General features: G+C 29.9%; 1 long non-coding RNA gene across 3 annotated transcripts; it reads right to left on the bottom strand.

The window, feature by feature from the left end:
- Positions 1–6,035: 6,035 nt before the first annotated feature.
- Positions 6,036–17,068, bottom strand: LOC107441805 (uncharacterized). 3 transcript variants are annotated; one of them, XR_011637049.1, is made up of 3 exons: positions 10,527–17,068; positions 9,465–9,898; positions 6,036–6,340 (listed from the first exon to the last, which is right to left on the bottom strand). It is a non-coding gene; the product is annotated as an uncharacterized lncRNA (long non-coding RNA). The 3 variants fall into 3 exon arrangements; XR_011637050.1 differs by having other exon boundaries at positions 9,465–9,714; positions 10,527–12,603; XR_011637048.1 differs by lacking the exon at positions 10,527–17,068 and having other exon boundaries at positions 9,465–10,518.
- Between the last annotated feature and the right edge of the window lie 1,978 nt (positions 17,069–19,046).

Below are 19,046 nucleotides of genomic sequence, written 5' to 3'. Positions count from 1 at the left end.
CCTGGACAAAGAAATTCTCATTAAATATAAAAAAGAATTTTAGCCACGGATTTTCCTGAATTGGATTTGCACATGATCAAAGTATAAATTTAGATCACAAAGAAATTTTTCATAAATTCATCAATAATTATAACATAAAATTTTATTTAATCATTTTATATAGAATCTAATTGCACTAGTTTGATAGTTGGTTTACTTTTTTTTATCATCAAATTTTGGAACAGTTTGTGTATTTGCTTTTTTGAACAAATAAACATAGCTACAAATTCTCTTATTTCTTTTTATTTGATTAAAAATAGGACTTAAATAAATATTTTTGGGAAAATTAGAATTTCATGCAATTACTTTATTTATATTAAATTTAAAAATATATCTTTTATTGTATAAGTCAAGAATGCATATATTTTTTCCGTTCTTAATACTAAAATCCAAAAAATTGAAATTAATATTATCGTCAAGATCACGCAGCAAGATTGAATCCTTGTAGCAAATATTGTTTAACAAAATCGTATGATTTTAAAAATTAAGCATAATTAAAATATTATATATTTTAGAGAATAGAAGCTTTCAGCTATATAGGTGGCTACGTCGGAATTTGGCTTGGAATCTCATTGGTCGCCATATACGATCTCTTAGAGACAGTCATCCTTATGATCAGCTATCCTTTCAAAAGTCACAAGAAAGCGCGAATAAAGAACAGAAGGTTAGAGAAGATAAAACAGTTTTCGAGAGACCTGTAAGAAGAATCTTGGCAGCAATCCCTGCTCATCCTGATATGTTGGAAGTGTTCTAGATGTGCTGATAATTAAATGTTTCGGAGCCAATTATGAATAAACAAATAGTGCATCTTCTAAAAATGTGATCTGTATTTTGTTTTACATTGATATTTTATTATACTTTTGTGTTAATTCACTGTTAAGAGGAATTTTTAATTGGAATTTACATTGGAAATTTTAAAATTTCCATATAAATTTATAGAATTGCTACAAGACACGTATCTCTATCACGATGCATATTTCTTAGACAATACAAAGTTTAAAGATTCTCTTTTGGGTAACCTCTATCGTGAATGCAGGATGCGATGCAGTTGGGCATTAAGGCAAGAAAGTCCGTTCTGATGTTTTGTGGCATCTCGTTCCACAGTTGCTGAAAATCGATTAAAATCGTAGGCCATCCCAAGTGTTCCAGATGTGCTCTTTTGGTAACGTATCTGGGGATCAAGCAGGCCAGAGAAGAGTGATAATGAGATGGAGGCATTCTTGTGAACCCTTTCTGTGTGTGTCAGAGCATTGCTTGTTTGAAAATTGCTTGTCTGATTGTGACTAACAAGCGGTTGGCTCGTTTCATTATTTTGACGGACATGTTGCCATTCATGGCTGGGTTCTCAGAAGCTATTTTTCAAAGTCATGTTTCATTAACTTTCAGCTCAGTCATGTTTCAGTAACTTTTTAAGATAATCTAGAAATGCATGCACAGAATTTATTTAATAAATAATCCATAAAAAATAATTTTTATAATATTTATTATTAGACACGCAAATAATTTATGAAATATTTTTTTAAATCTTTCCTTGCGGTCTTTTCAAATGAAAAAAAATGCTAAATTTAAAAAGAAATAGTCATGTTTTTAGATTTTTATTTCACATAAACTATTTGACTGATTTTGTTCAAGCTTTGTACTTTTATTATTTGAAATTATATAGTTTTAAATTTTGTAAAAAAGTAATTGTATCTCTTATAGTTTGAAACATTTTCGACAATTACTAAATAAGTTGTAAATAAATAGTTACGACTAATTCATTTTTACATTAACTTTTTTTATAAACTAATTTCTATAGTGTGTACACAGACGTTTTGATTCGCTCAAACGCAAAAACATCTCAAATTATAGCAATATAAGTTCAAACTTCCAGTCAATCTAATGATTTATTAAAATTGATAACTAGTTTGTGAAAGCTAATCATAAGAACAAAGAACAAAAATGTTCAACATGATACTTTTTTGGTGCAGTTTAATTCTGAAAATCGGATAATTCATACATGTAATGATCTCATATTTTCTATTTCTATTTTGCAATTTAATATTTTAAAAAATATTAAAACTTCAAAAGTAAATTAATAATATAAAATTTTTTCATTTTTTAATCTTCTACAAATTATATTATTTACTTCAAAATTTAATATGCGGATTTAAAAGTACTGTTTAAATAAGAAATCGAATTATTTTTCTTCGTAAGAACATATTTCACTTTTATTTCTCCAAGAAAATTTTTAGAATGAAGCATATTTTAAAGCATTGATAGTGCTGCTCTCTGTCGGAGTTTAAGCTTTTTAAAAGCTTAAAATGTAAAGAAAAATAAGATGTAAATTGGGGACATTAAATTTTTTAAACCCATTATTAAAACGAATCTAGGTCATTAATCTAACATTACTACAATATACTGTAATGTCGTAATTTAAAACGGAACAACTAACTTTTTTCAATATATGATATATTTGAATATACTTTTCAATGGAAAAGGTAAAATTATTTTAATTATTATTGAATTACTTTTATTAAATTATATAAAGTTATTTTAATTATTATTTTATATTTCCTATTGCATCATGCGCAAAGACGGTAATTCTTTTTTAAAACTTATATTTTTTTTTTAAATATGCTAACACAATAATTTTAAAAAAAATGTTTTCTATTTTTTTATATAAAATGTCTTACTTAAAGTCATAAAATGTCATTGATCTTTGTTTCATATAATGCAATTTTAATGAATAAAATCAAACAAAAGATGTTCTTAAATTTCTCACTTAACTAACAAGTCATTTTGTTTTCATTTTTTGCTGCTATTTCAATAGCAATGAAACAATAGAAAATAAAATTAATTTTATTGCAAGGTTATGGCATTTAATCCCAAGACCATGTTTTAGCTTTTGAAATTACAAAGGGGAACAAATTTTCTTATTGTATGAGATTTATTAGTTGTTGAGAAGTTGTATGAGACTTTTTAAAAGTACTTTGTATCGTTGATTGCAAATCTGCAATTGGTTTCTCTCTCCGAGCTATAGTTTTTTTTTATAACTTTATAACATTTTCAGTCTATTTTTGCTGAAGTATACAAGTTTGAAAACGTTATATATAACAGACAGGTTGGGTATATAGCGTATAATAAATAACTTCTAGGAAAGTTAAGGCACTTCAGCAGGATTAAAATTGTATAAACCTATGCTCAGGAAAGTCATTATACGCTACTAGGGACGCTTCCTTACTATGAGCTTTTTCCTTATGTAATTCTAAGCAGGTCTTAATTGAGACGTGACTCTAGCAGTGAACATTTCCGAGCATGGGTTCCTATGCGATTTCGATTCTAATGATGAACCCTAACTTCCGTAGAAGTTTATCGCATCATTTATGCGACCCCCCATTATATATAAAGTTTTTAAACTTGTATATTTCGACAAAAAATATATTAAAATATTATTTTTTAAAAAATCTGTAGCTTTGGGAGTAAAACAAATTTTAGATTTGTAATTCCCACACCCGAATTAGGCAAGATCAAGTATTTGTATAAATGCCACAAAAATATGTTCCCAAATGTTATCCATAATATAATTATAATCAAAAACATGTTTTAAAAATTTTGAAGCTTTGATATTTTAGAGAGAGCGAAAGCATTTAAATTTTGCAGCCTATCCGAATTCACTTTTCGAATTCATATTAAAAATTATATTATATAATATCCAGGTTATGGTTAGCGAAATGTTAGTTAAGTGGAAACGAAAACAAGAAGCTGTTTTTATATGATGAATAACTATTGAGGAAAGTGAGCTTATAAAAGTCGAAACCAGGGTTACTAGAGGAATAAAAAAAAGTTGAAAATGCCGTTATTAGATACGCATTCAAGTATTAACTGACAAAAGAGACAGATGTAAATATTTACAATTTCACCTTTCAAAATAATAATTTGTCAGATTTTGATAACTTCATTTTCTCTCCAATTAAATTTTTTCAATTTCTAAATTATATATTAAAAAATATTAAAAAATATGTTGCCCAACTTACCATATATGGTATTACGAGGAGTAGTTTTGTTAATATTATAAATTTACTATTTATAACATAATACAGTGACGCTTTTAAATATGATTGAAAGGAATTTGTTTAAGGATACGTTTAAAAAATCTAATAAGTTTTGGTGCTTTAACAGATAAAAAAATGCAAGAAGATATCGCATCAATCACTTTTTTTTCGAAATTAATTTTAGTAACATGCATTCCGTTTAACTACCAAAAGTCTTGATAGATTAAAAGACACGCATAAAGAATTTAATATACATCTTTCTGGTTGACTTGTGCGTATTCGCTTGATTATACCAAAATGCTTCGATTTCACCCTTGGTTGACCTGATCTTCTGCTCAAAGAAATCTGAAGCTGCCTGTAGGCACGGCTTCTTTTACTACAATCTACAAACTGCATTATTGACAACGTTGAGTAGCAACATAACAACATTTGTTCCCTTTCTACTAATAATAAAAATTAGGTTTCTTCTAAAAGAGACTGTAGAAGAAAAACTATTCTTATTGCAATTCAAATTTAACAATTACAATAGAATATCTAAAAGTGTCTTTTCGTTCACAGAGAAAAGAACTATGGGTAAAACTAACAAAATATGGTAACATTTACTGAGTTTTTGACTCTGTGGGAACACCAAAAATCATGTTAATTTTAACCGAAGCCGAATTTTAACCGTTAATTTTAACCGAGTTTTATAGCTGTGCTGTTATGTGGTAAAATGTAGTAAATGTACTATCAAGGTATCGTAGTAAACATGGTAAAATTCGAATCCTTTTCATGATACATTAGAACATGGGATAAATCTAGTTGTTTGTTCAAATTTACTTTTCAGTTATGTATTTTTATTAAATGGGTGGTAATACGAACTACAGTTTTGAAAACCAGAATTTCTGGTAAACAATTACCATAACGAACGGGACAATTTACCATTGTCCTGCAGTGAACTGATCGTTAAGACACGGTTCCCAGCAGATCACCGAAGTCAAGCATCACTGGCTACGGTCAATGTGCGGGTGGGTAACCACTTGGATCAGCCTGCGTAGGGGCCGAGGGTGTGCCGTATTGGTCCTCGTTAAACTGTGCTACCGTAAAGTGCTCGACTTCGCGCGCAGGTCGTTGGGCTACCGAAGCGGGGGTGCCATCCCCTCTGCAGAGGAATAAAATTGTGATGGCGTGTCTTCGGATCATCCTCCAGGGATGTTTCCCAGACCGTCGTCAATAGCTCACTGTGCAGATCTAGTGCGACGTAAATTAACAACAACAACAATATACCAATTGATTCTTTTAAATACCGTATATTTTGGTTTGATAACTATAAATTGATTTCCTTCATTAAAAATGCCATTGCCATACATGCTTAGTAGCTTTACCCGAGTTTTGTATTCTTTGTATCTAACTATAATTTTTATTTAAATGACTTCCGTAACCATAACAATCTGAATGAAATTATATCCAGTTCTTTTTTCAAAGGACTGTTAAATTATACATAAGGGTTCCCCTATAAATATAGATGATATGGCTCTGAAAAGGTGTAATTAACGTAAACAAATAAAATTATTTCCTATTAACCATTATGTATAACTTATATATTTTTTAAATATACAGATTTTTAGTTGCATTAATGTAAGATCCCTTTTTGCCATCAATAGATTTTCAACTGTTTTTATTTTTAATGATTAGAAACTCAAAGTTAAATAATGTTATTTAAAAAAAACAATTTTGTTCCGAAATATCATGTTAAGATTACCAAATTGTTTCGCAGAACTGTAACTTATTTAACCTTTTGACCCATTATTTTAACCTTTAACAATATTTCGATTATACTGTATTATGAAGTTAAGAAATATGAACCCTTTAATGTCTTTTGATATACAAAAAATTCTTATGTACACTTGTGCAAAAAAAAAAAAAAAAAAAAAAANAAAAAAAAAAAAAAAAAAAAAAAAAAAAAAAAACTACAACTTCGAATTTTTCTATTAGAAAACTGAATTTTATTTAAAATTGCAATCTGGACACATAAGTTGCCTATTCTATAGAAATAACATTCCATTTTTTTCAAATGTGGCGAAGAAAGTTCATATTTAGATCCAACAGTTCTTGGTAAATATTTCGCAGATCGTTGATATTCGAGAAAATCAAGAATGGACAAGTGGACATCTTCGGAACTCCTGTGCTAATAACTACTTGAAATGTTTTTATTGATTTTTGAGCAGATTTCACTGACTCTCTAGTTTACTGCTTTTCCACAACTGGAAATTGAACTTGCCAAGAAGCTGAAACAAAGTTTTGAAAATAGTTTTATAAGAATAATACATGCAAAAACGTTCAAAGGGTAACAATTGAACAATTTTTCTTAATTTAAAGAGACAACATTAATTTGACCAGCGCTGCTTGCTTTTGTATCATAACATAGTTTCTGAATTTTATCTATACTATTATTCTTCCAAATCAACAACCATCTGTGTTTCTTCATTTGATGACGTTGTGATTTCATTAAGCTGTAAAATTATGATAACTGCCAGTCTATCAATTTTTTCAATATCTTTAAGTGCAAGGTACAATTTTTCATTGTTTAAATTGAATTTAAACATTTCTGTTAATTTTGCTTCTTTAAATTACTGAAAAGACGAATCGATTAATTCTTAATTTTAGCATCATGTTCGAAAGCTCCCGATGCAGCAGTTTCCACGTAAATTTCATTTGCATCAGTGATTTCGTACTTTGTATATCTGTCTGTCTGCCTGACTGCCTGTATATCTATCTATCTATATATATATATATATAGTTCTTTATTCAAACACGGCAATAGGTAAACAAACGATTATAAAATAAAATCTGAAGCAGAACATTTGAGACTTATTTTTTTGTAAATAAAATATTTAATTTCGAATGCTTGATTATTAACNCCCAATTCTCTTTATATATATATATATAAAAATTAATTTTTGAACGATAAATGCTAATAAATATTGTAAGGATTATGAAGAATTTATTGAAAGAATAGACTTATAGCATAAGAGTATTAATGTTAAGAAAGAGAATAGAGTGTGTCCTTGATTATATGTTGGTGTGAAGAATGAGATTGTAGGTGAACTTTTGATTTATTGAGATTGATGTGTGTGTTTTAGTATCTGATGAAATTAGTTCGTAAAAGAAATAGATGCTTATAAGTTTAGGTTATATGGATCATATAATTAATACATTTTAGTCATTCATAAATAGGGCCTTATAAATTAAGCGACAAGGATGCAGCAATTTTTTTTAAAAATGTGTGGATAGTTTATGGGTGACCCAGAAAACAGTTCAAGCACAAAAACCTGATTTGTAACAAAATACACGTTCCATATTTTTCAATCTTTTAATTCATTTTCTTATTTTACAGTAAAATGCATTACCCTAATGTACATAAAAAATTATAAAGATCGACTACCCTGAATAACTTTTGATCTAATAATAGGAAGAGATCTAATGATATTGAAAATGATTTTTACGTAATGATTTTATAAAAATCCTATTTTTGAAATTTGATTTCTTAGAAACCATTCGACTTATTCCAATTTTTCTTCTTTGTCTATTTAAAACTGCATACTTTAAAATGATGCTCATAATTGTGTTTCTTGCAATTATTAAAAGAAAGAAAAAAATGAAAAAAATCTTTACTAAGTTATATTTTACCTGGAATTATCTCTGGATAAACGGATTTTATATTTTTGTGCAAAACATTTTCAATTCCTTTAAAAAAATTTGGGAATCATGAAATACGTAGATAATAGTATAAATAACATTAAGGGGTCCAAAATTTTGGACCCCTCTTCTAACCAAACAATTAGGTCCCCATTTCCCAGATTACAACACCTTCTATATTTCAGGGGTCAAAAAAGAACATAGAATTGTACGAAAATTTCCCAGTTACGCACTAATTTCCTGATTGAATAAAATAGGAGAAACCGGTTTTCTTACTCAGGAAGCTTGCTGCTAAAAATTAGGAAAAAAAACAGGAAAAAATACTCAGAGGGTTAAAAAAAATTAATTACTGTTAATTAAAATATTATTTTTATATTAATTTCCGAAAATACTATTCTATACGAATTCAGCACCCAATTCGCACCAATCACAGACCTGACGTAAAATTATCCTCAGTAGTCGACGCATCATGGGTTAGAGTACCCTTGCCGTCAGAATAACCGTGGGAGGTTGTGATGGTTTTTCTTTCCATGTAGCGCAAATACGGGTTAGTTCCCTTAGAAAGTCCTCCATGAAGGCAAAATTTCTCCTAATATTTGATCCAAGTGATCCCTTGTCTTCTGCATTGTGCTCAAAATTACAAGGCTACGGAGTTGAACGTTAGTAGTCGTAAGCCCAAAATTGGGTCGGCTGTTGAACAACGATTATAAAATAAAATAAAATAGCATGGTATGAGCCGTTGTGGCTCAAGGAATAGAATATTTGCCTTCCAATGAGGTGAACCAGGTTTGAATCCCATCCATGGCTGTTCGATACGAATCTCGCACTTGGCTTGCACCAACCACAGTGCTGAAGTAAAAATAGCCTTGGTAGTAGACGAATCATGATTAGAATCCCCTTGCCAGCAGGCTAATTTCGGGAGGTTTTCGTCGTTTTCCTCTCCATGTAACACAAATGCGGGTAAATTCCAACCAAAAGTCCTCCGTGAACTCAAATTTCTCCTAATATTTGATCCAAGTGTTCCCTTGTCTTCTGGATTGTTCTCAAAATTACAAGGCTTCGGGGTTGAACATTGGTAGTTCTTTTCCTCGTGGTAAAAACGGCGATATTTCACCACGCTAAAAAGCTTGCCTTCGAAAGTCACCCATGTGAGTCTAGGCTACCGATTATATCAGTTGTCATCGATCTAAATCTACCACCGAATGGAGCAAGTCAGTCATTAAGGTTATGCTTTGCCTGGATGCCTAAGACCGAAGTTAACCATTCATCATGAAATCCGGGAAATAAGGTAAAATCTTGAGGTGACATAACGGAAGTGAAAATTGGGAGAAAAAATTAGTACTTTTGCGCAGTAAAATCCAAAGGACAAAATGGACATCCGGAAGAACATGGGATGGTAACAGGGAGAGTTGTGAATAGTCAACAATCTTGAACTCCGCAGTACTTTTCTTGAAGAAAACATTTCGCTGATTAGATGATTACTTTACAATGTGGTATTCATCATCACTAGGCGCCTCTACTAACTTAACCTATCGAGAGACGGTAAAACTTTTCGGGTGACTCATACTTGCGATAGCTGCGACTGACAAACGGGATGAACAGCAAATGGTCGCGAACAATTCGAGAACTAGCGTAATTCCCATGACCGAATACCACCATAGAAATCACGTTCTTTGTTCAAACCACTGCAACAATTCTTAAGTGTCCACTTACTTTGTCCGTGTTTGAAAACCAAAGCATCTTGAATTTCTGTCATAAAAAAGTAAACGACTCACAGAAGTCCTGCATTCTGCAAAACTTGCATCGTAGACACACGAAGGAGGAAGGAATCATATCGGCAGCATGAGATCGACGGTGAGAGGCTTTGCCTGGTAATCGAAACTCATCGGCCATCATCAGCGGGAAGTTGAGCTTAGCCCTTTGGTTCGATGATCAAGCAAGGCACGTTTATCTCCAAGGGTGTCTAAATCAGGAATGAAAATGGAGTAAATTAGGATAGAATTGAGACTTAGAAGCAGGTTACGGAGGATATGTCCGTGAAATGGATGCCTCACTCCTTCTTAGAAGACAGTGCCCTTGTGCGACAGAGGTAACAGGTCAGTGTGGGAGGAGTAGTGGACATCAATTTCATACTATTTGTCCTACTTCTAAATGGGATGAAGTTAAGTATACATATAAGGGGCGGTTACACTGACGTACAGGAATGTTCGCAGCCGGCGACCGGCTCATAACATTGTTAACAACTTTATTTTTATTGCTTAAAAGATAAATTCAGCTTATAGGCTTTCATTAACGTCGGTATTCAAGCTATTTTTTGTTCATATTAAGTGAGGGACCTATGTAAGGGATACATTGATCAAATTTATTAAGTATGCGAGAGTATCAGAGAAAACATATGGGTCAAGCAACTTTACCCAATTCTCTTTACTTGCCATTAAAACTGCAAATAAATCCATCACTTATTTGCTGAAAATACATATTTATAGCAAATGAGAAGTTTAAAATCCTATCACCGTTTTACTGGCCTGTATTTTATAAAAATTGCGACAAAATAACAGAAAGTATTATGATTTCTTAGTGCATCATATCTGACAAAAATCTTAATATCAGTACATGATAGAAAATCGAACTTCTCATAATATCTAGTTCTATTAAAAATCTAAATTAAAAATAATAATAGTAATCTCATTTCTGACGTCTGCCAGAGGACTAATTTGTATTTTGGAGTTTAATAAAATCTTAGCTAAGATGTTTATTTTTACGAAAAATACTTACTGTTAAGAATTGTAATGCAGAATACATGCACTCAGAAGTGGTGCCGCCAAAATTTAAGATATAGCCTGTTTTCTGGAACTAATTTGAAAATGAATAGACATATTAACAAGAATTTTGAATAAAATGTACACTTTACAGCTTTTTGATAAATGCAACATAAAAATTTACATCTTTTCAAGAACAAACATGATTTACAAATAAAAGCACTTTAGCAATAAAGTCTATTCTTAGAAAAAACAGTACACACATCAAAATTTTCTGTGAAAAATTGTCTTAGAAACACAACAAATATGGGTTCTAGTAAAGAATGTTCTTCCTTCTAACTGCAATGCATTGGTGGACTGGTTGTTTGATCTTCTCCCAAGATATTGAAAATCGAAATAGGGTTCATAGACCAGACTCGCAATAACCCTTTTCAAGCTCACGAGATGACCAAGTTGGAGAGTTGGAGGATACAACCTGTCTACCAAGGTAATCTCAGATATTCTCCATCGATTCCAGGCCTTGCAAAACTAACTGGCTAAAGCTCTGGAAAATTTTTTCACGTTCCTGAAAATCTTCTATCTTCATCGGAATCTTCAGTTGGTGAATCGAAATCGGATACAAAGAAAAGGCACGGAATAACCATTTTTCTAATTCACGAGATGATCACAAGCGGCAGAATTAGAAGCCGCAACCGGTCTACCAAGTTAGTCCCAAACATTTTCTGTCGACTTCTGGCCCTGGAAATCTAATTAGCTTATGTTTTGGAGAATGTCTTGACTTTCCGGAAAATCTTAGACAGAATGAGGTCTATGAAGTCGAGCATTGTTATCCTTTAAAACGAAATCAGAATCAGCCAAATCCTTTAAATCCCTTAAACATGGGACTTCAAGAATACTTCTCTATACTTCCAAAAGCAAGGAAAAAAAGATACGCAGAGATACATTCACCGCGTGTACGTCCAGCACATCATCTACTCTTAGCCTAAGGAAAAAAAGAGATAATCGCTAAATAAAGCTCCTCCGTTTTAAATGCTGCTCATTTATTGATAGAAGATGTAATTAAATGTATTGTCATCTTTCTCAATTTCAATGCCTCAAGGCAAAGTTCATCCGTTTCAAATGTTTATTATTTATTGATACAAGTAAGAGGAGATGTGATTAAATGTATTGTCATCTTTCTCAATTTCAATGCCATAAGACAAAGTTCATCCGTTTTAAATGTTGATTATTTATTGATACAAGTAAGAGGAGATGTAGTTAAATGTATTGTCATCTTTCTCAATTTCAATGCCATAAGACAAAGTTCATCCGTTTTAAATGTTTATTATTTATTGATACAAGTAAGAGGAGATGTAATTAAATGTATTGTCATCTTTCTCAATTTCAATGCCATGGCATGAAATGTACAATGATTCTGAGTACACCGATGTATTAACACATGTAATAGAAAACCATGAGGTTAAGATCTATTTGTAATTGAAGACAGATTCCCCACAATGTGTCGGTGCGTTATTTTCACTCCTCAGAGAGTGGATCCGTCAATTAAGATCATGAATTCGATTAATAAATAACGCAAAGATTGTAGAAATTCATTAATTGAAGACAGATTCCCCACAATGTGTCGGTGCGTTATTTTCACTCCTCAGAGAGTGGATACGTCAATTAAGATCATGAATTCGATTAATAAATAACGCAAAGATTGTAGAAATTGTGTATTTCATGGGTCTGATGGAAAGAGAACAAAAACGCTCGCTGCAATTTCAGGTATTTTTGAGACGGCAATACTGCAATATGTATTTAAAATTAGCTAATTAATCTTCATGGTAGTCAAGCGCAAAACATAGTGTGTCGTCCAATGACAAGTGCTTAAACTCTTATATATTTTCTAATTAATTAATTTATATCGAATCTAATTAATTTTCTAATTAGTTTATATCGAATGCCTGGAGTCAAAATTATTTTAAAAATAAAATATTCTCATTAGTTACGAACCTTGGCTAACAGTGCTTACTGCATCAATGGATCTTTCAAGAAGCAGTCATTTTTAAATAAAGAGCCACGCAACAAAAACTAACAACTCAACTAACAAAATGGCAGAGACTTCATTGAACTCAATTTCACTTGAGTTCAATCATGAGTGTTCTCCATATAATTGCGGTTACTATTACGAAACGGCTACAATGAACTCGACCAACGAAATGAACCAAATCGGTTGCAAAGTTCCTTATTTTTACAGTTTTAGATAAAGTTATGTTGACAAATGCAGGAAATTTGAATCGAATCTATTCAAATATATAACTTTTTTGAAATTCTATATTTCAGGAATAATACGACCGATTTCGTTCAAAAACATTTTTTTTATTGTGATAAAAAATTGCACTCTTTAAAACGACGTAAAAGTTTTTACACCTTACTATATTAATTTTTTTAGTATTATTAAATAAATTAATAAAAAATAGTAAATAATTGTTAAAAAAATTTTGAGTGGAATTATCATTGGATAAACAAATTTTATTCATGCGTACATTGTTTTCAATTCTTTTTCAAAAGATCTCGAAATATGGCGAAATGCGAAAAAGGAAAATTAAAATTAATTAGCACCCAATCTTTAAACCATTCTCTTGACCAAACTATTGAGAGCATTTTTCCGAAATTGGGGCTACATTCCATACTTTGAGTATCAGAAATCCAAATCCACCGAAAAAAATTATAACTATTCAGTGAAGGTGCGTTTTTTAGTCTGGTTAACTAACTAGCACTAATTAGGTCTCATTAACCAACAAGCGCAATGTCCGCACTAACTATCAAGTTACAACTATCAAGTCACAAATTCAAACAATTATGATTGAGTCCTAAAAAGTTAAAGTCCGATGTTTAGATCAAAAATTGTTCAGAGTGGTTTGAGTGGTTTTTTTATCGCATTTTATCAAACACAAATGATTCGCTAATGAATTTTCTAGCGTAAATTTAGGAACCACAATCATAGGTAATAAATTCACCAAAGATACAAGTAAATTCTTCTGTTTATACATCATTTTCAGGTAAAACTTTTGTCAGCAGATCTTTTTTTTTTCTCTGCAAAAATTTATTTATAGAAACAAAAATAATTTTGATATAATCATAATAATTGAATTAATACCAATTTAAAACTCTTTTATTTTCGCTATAAAAATACACTGCAGTACTTTTACAATAATTGCAGCAGTTACACAATAAATTTAGATATAAACAGGGATTTTCTTATTGACAAAGAAGTATTTATCGCCAGATCGTGAATAATATAGATTTTTATTAATGGTAGCATCTTCAAGAAAAGTTCTGTCCCCCATTAGCTGAGTTCAGAAAGATTATATTAAAGCCATTTATTATTAAAAATGTAAAAATCTCGGAAACCTTTGGTAGAAAGTAGTTCAGACCTTTGGTAGAACCTTTGATAGACCTTTGGTCGAAAGTAGTTCAGTTGATTTGAAATACTACGCAGATAAACAGGCTATGATGTTTACTTTTTCTGATCTAGTTTGCTATGGTGATTTTAAATTACATGAAAATCATTTTATTTCATTTATTTTAGTCCTGTTTTTATAATATTGACAAAAATTAATTTTCGTGGAACACTTTAATTTTCATAGAATATTGTTTCATTTTAGTAATTTTAAGGGTTTAGTAATTTAAGGTACTATTTAAATTTAATTCAGTTGATTCTAAGCTTCAGTTGATTTGAAGCTTTTAGATTACAATAAGACTTGTTGTCTCTTTAGACTTGTAACGGGCCATGAGTGTCTGGTCAAACACCTTTTTAGTATAAACATTTTTGACTGTCCTAAATGCAAGCTCTGTCGCCTTGGGGAGGACATGGACTTGCCCCATATTTCCGTCTGTCCTGCGCTCATCTCCACTACTGTGTGTGGACGCTACTGGGAGACTAATGTCCGTATGGGCTAAGCATGTCACTATGCATTCTATTCTATGTATCTCTTTTTGCCTTGTTTTTATTGTTATTTTATCCTTTTTGTTCTTTTAAATTGGACTGCCATTGGAAATTTAAAAAAAAATTAAAATAAAAAAAGATTACAGTAATTAGACTAATAAACAAAATATAGATATCTAGCATAACGTTTAATTTTTCTAATACAGTTCGTTGTGCTGATTTTAAATAATATGTAAACTCTTTTATTCTATGAAGACTAGTTTATAAGATAAAGAAAAAAAGTAATTTTCACTGTTTAATTTTCATAGAATATTGCTTCATTTAAGTAATTTTAAGGGATTACTGTTTAAATTTAATTCTGTTGATTCCAAGCTTCAGGGGTTTTTGAGCTTTCAGATTACAATAATTAAGCTGATAAACAAGGTAGAGATATCTAGCATGATTTTTCTATCACGTCTAGCTTCTAAGATAAAGAAAAAAATTAGTTTTCGTGGAATATTGTTTACTTTTGATAAAATAATTTTTTATTTTAGTACTTTTAAAGGAATACTGCTTAAATTTTATTAAATGTAACAGAATGCTGTTTAAATTTTAGTAATTTAAATTTATTAATTTCAACGAAGCACTATTTACTTTTTATTCATTTTTATAAAATGTAGTTTAAATTTTAATACTTGTTTTGATTTTTTTTTCAATCATACATAATTATGTGCTGTTCATAATAGTATCATTATATTTTAGTGCTTATCAATTTTACATGCGCTGTATTTTTCTACAGTATAGACTACCCTACAATAAGAAAAAGGGACTTTCAGTAATTAACATCTTAATTAAATTTCTCAAGAAATACTTAAAGGATTATTTTGCAATTTTAAAAGTGTTTAGTTCATACAGTTTTTCGTACTTTGCAATAAAATTTATAGTTCTTAGAGGCTTGGAGATCTACAATAAATTACGAAAAAAACAAGTATTTCTGAACAACCTATACCAGAAAATTAAGCAATAAGTTTGTAACTTGTATAGTTTTAATAACTCAATACAATTTCGTGAATCTAGCATAAACATTTATGGATATACAGACATTTTTAAAAACAATTTTTTTTTGTCTCGCGTATTTTTTTAATTATAACTTTAAGAATATTCAATATAGAATGAATTAAACAAAATTTTTGGAGCAAATTAAAATTCATTACAAAATTATGGATATAAAATATCAATAGATCGCAAGATATGAGAATTGAAAGTAATTCTCTTATGCTGCGCATGAGCAGAAAAAATGTTTTAAAAGTTTCATAATTTTGTAGGGAATTGTTATTTGTCACCTAATGAAAAAATTTGATTTGAATATCATCAAAAATTAAAACATTTTTCTAAGTAGTTTTTGTACTTTTTTAAAAGAAAGCTCAATAGGGTAAGGGGATCGTTCACAAATTTTATTTTATACAATTAAAAAAGATTTAGATTAAAGATTAGAAGAAAATTTTAGGGGATCATCTCTGAAAGTATGTTTTCGTTCATACCATCACATTTTGGTTTCCAGAAGATTATTGTAAGGTATTATCATTGGCTATTACATTTTGTTTTATGATAAATAATAAAATTTGTAGGAAGCCTCTAATCATTTTGAGCTTTCTGTAAAAAAAAAAAAAAAAAAAAAAAAAAAAAAAAAAAAAAAAAAAAAAAAAAAAAAAAAAANAAAAAAAAAAAAAAATAGGAAAACTGCTTAGAAAATTGCTTTCAATTTTTTAAATTTTTAAGATACTTAAATCAAATCTTTTTACGACCTTTTTACTATAAAAAAAAATATTTTTTTCTTAAAGTAAAAGAATACTTTATAAAATATAACGTAATAAACGAACTACTTTAAATACTCATTTCTTGTCCAGTTTTCGACGATTATTTTTAAAATTTTGAAACAATGATTGTGGAATTAATTTTAAATTGCTCCAAAAATGTTGTTAAATTCCATTGAATATTTTTAAAGTTATAGCAAAGAAACGTATGACAAAAAAAATTTCATGTTTTAGAGATATGAACAATTTTATATAAAAAAAATGTTTTTTATAAAAATGTCCATGTCACCATAAATATATACACTAGGTTTACGAAATTTATCACAGTAATTAAAAATAACAAATTAAGTAATCGATACAAGTTACAAGTCAATTGCTTGATTTTCTGGCATAGGGTGTTCAAAAATACGTTTTTCGTTATTTATTGTACGTTTTACCAAATCTCTTAATGCTGTAAGTCTCATTGTTAAATATAAAAAATCGCACGAACTCAACACCTCTAAGGTTACAAAATGTTTCTTTGAGTATGTCTTGAAAAATTAAAATAATATCAAAAGTTTAAAGTGTCATTATTGTAGGGTAGATTATATGTGATGTCATTTAATCTGACTGCTTTCATAGCCAATGATAAGTTCAAGATTACTCGATGTAACAATAAATGACTCCAGTGAAATATATGGTTGAAAAATTATACCTAAGAAATGGTGGGTGATAGAGATAAAAGGTTTGCATATTTAATCAGCTCATTTTATTTGTCTTAAATGTATTGGATGCTATGATATAAGCAGCTTTTAAAAATTTATCTATATATTAATATTATTTTTCAACACCATTAGTTATGGTGGTAGAAGTTGCTAAGTCGATCTGCAGAAAACTTACTCAAATTTGTCTGTGATTTCAACGCAGCCACAGAAGAAACTGCCTTAAAAATTGGGCTTAATCTGTCATGTGCTTCTATGGAAAAATTTGTATACCTAAAAATCATGTTCAAATTTATGTACATTTAGTTTAAAATTTATGCAATATAATGCTTTTATAAAACTAGAATAACTATATATAACAAAAAAAAAATTGGAATACAATAAAATACTTTTTTTTATTTTCTTTTTTGATAATTCCAGTTAATGAAGGAAAATTAATAGAAATTTTCAAAAAAACAAAAAACCTATTAACTTTCTTCAGCTTGCGGATGCGGATTAGTTTTAGATTTTTAAAATTTTCGGAAGAGTTCAGAAGATTTTTACCTTAACGGAATAATCACTCACTTTTTTCCTGCTCCCATGACAAACTATTTTCCCTTCATGCCGAATAATCTTTTTCTTTTGTCTCTTTCAAGTTAAAAAAATAATAAATTTTAGTCATTTTATTTAAATCTGGTATGAAAACTAATCTGCAGATACTGTGACAATCTGCAGATTCTGTGATAAATTTGCAGCACTGCAAAATTTCTGCTACCAGGCTAATTAGTTATTTAAGATTAACGTGATTAATTTTAGTAAAAAAGTACCTGACAAAATTCATCAGAGAACTTTTTTACAAAAAGTCAAATTCAAAGATTCTAACAAAAGTTAGCATCATTTTGGATTAAAGCAAGTTGTGCAATTAAGGAAGTAACATTCTAATTGCCATCCGCAGCCTTTGAATATATTCTATTATTTGAGTAGTCAAGTTCCATAAATACCCTTTTACAGGCACTCTTTGGAAGAGTATTTCAGCAATTTTCTTATCTCCGTCTTCTTCTGCGTAATTTAAGGGACTCCAACCTAACAGTTGATCTCGTTTATTAACATTAAAACCATTTTCCAATAAAATGATTGTGATATTAAAGTCACCATATGCAACAGCTAAGTGGAGTGCTGTTCTTCCTGCCCTATCAGTAGCACAGGTTATGTCTTCAACCGTGTTGTATAATAACCTCTTAACTTCATCCTCATCATTGCTTAATACAGCAATATGAACCCCACATCCATATTTATCCTCAGTTAACATGTAGTTAAAGAATCTGCAAAATAGTTCATTCTCTTTTCTGAAAATCTGCCCACGGAGAAAATGTTTCACTTTTTGCTTTTTTATCTTCTTTTCTGAAGACAAAAAACGTGCAGCAAAATAATTGGCGAAACTAATATGGGTGAACAGCGGCTTACCATCGACAATCTCACTAATAAAACCTTCTTCCCATTGAAACTTATAATTTAATGTTTCTTCAATTTTGTTCCTTGAAAGAAGTTGTGTTAAATCATTTTCACTAAAAAGCGTATATAGTGCTAATAAGTTTTGTTTTTTATGAAAATCGTCGAAGAGAATCTTTTTATAGTCTCCAGGAATTCTTGCCAAATGAAAGCTCATCTCAAACTTCCTTTTTACAAAAATTGGAAAAAACTCAACTATATTCATATAATTAGGTAAGTTGACTTTATTTTGATGAGGGCTATTACAAAACGTTTTATATTTATTTTCAAAAGCTTCTGCAAGAATTCTTGTATGTAATGGTATTCCAGTAAATTCTTTTTTCTCATCAGAAATAAGTTGAGACACAGAATCAATTAATTTTTTGGCATAAATACATTCCCCTATCCTTAAACTGCAACTAGGAGTTTTACTCCAATAATTGCTCAAAAATGTTTCCTGGTCATTTTCAGAAAATGGTTTCAGGGAATACGATAACACGCCGAATGCATCTTCTAGTTCCTCTTTCATGTGTGGACGCGTAGTTATAAAGAGTTTTTCAATTTTTGAATCTTTAAAAGCTTTCAATAATTTACCTCTATCTTTAACAGCAATGTTTTCAAATCCATCAAGTAGCAAAGCAATTCTT

Source organism: Parasteatoda tepidariorum, chromosome 6 (genome assembly GCF_043381705.1).
Source record: "Parasteatoda tepidariorum isolate YZ-2023 chromosome 6, CAS_Ptep_4.0, whole genome shotgun sequence".
NCBI lineage: Eukaryota > Metazoa > Arthropoda > Arachnida > Araneae > Theridiidae > Parasteatoda > Parasteatoda tepidariorum.
The sequence above is the reverse complement of the archived record's forward strand: the minus strand, read 5'-3'. Positions and strand labels throughout refer to the sequence as shown.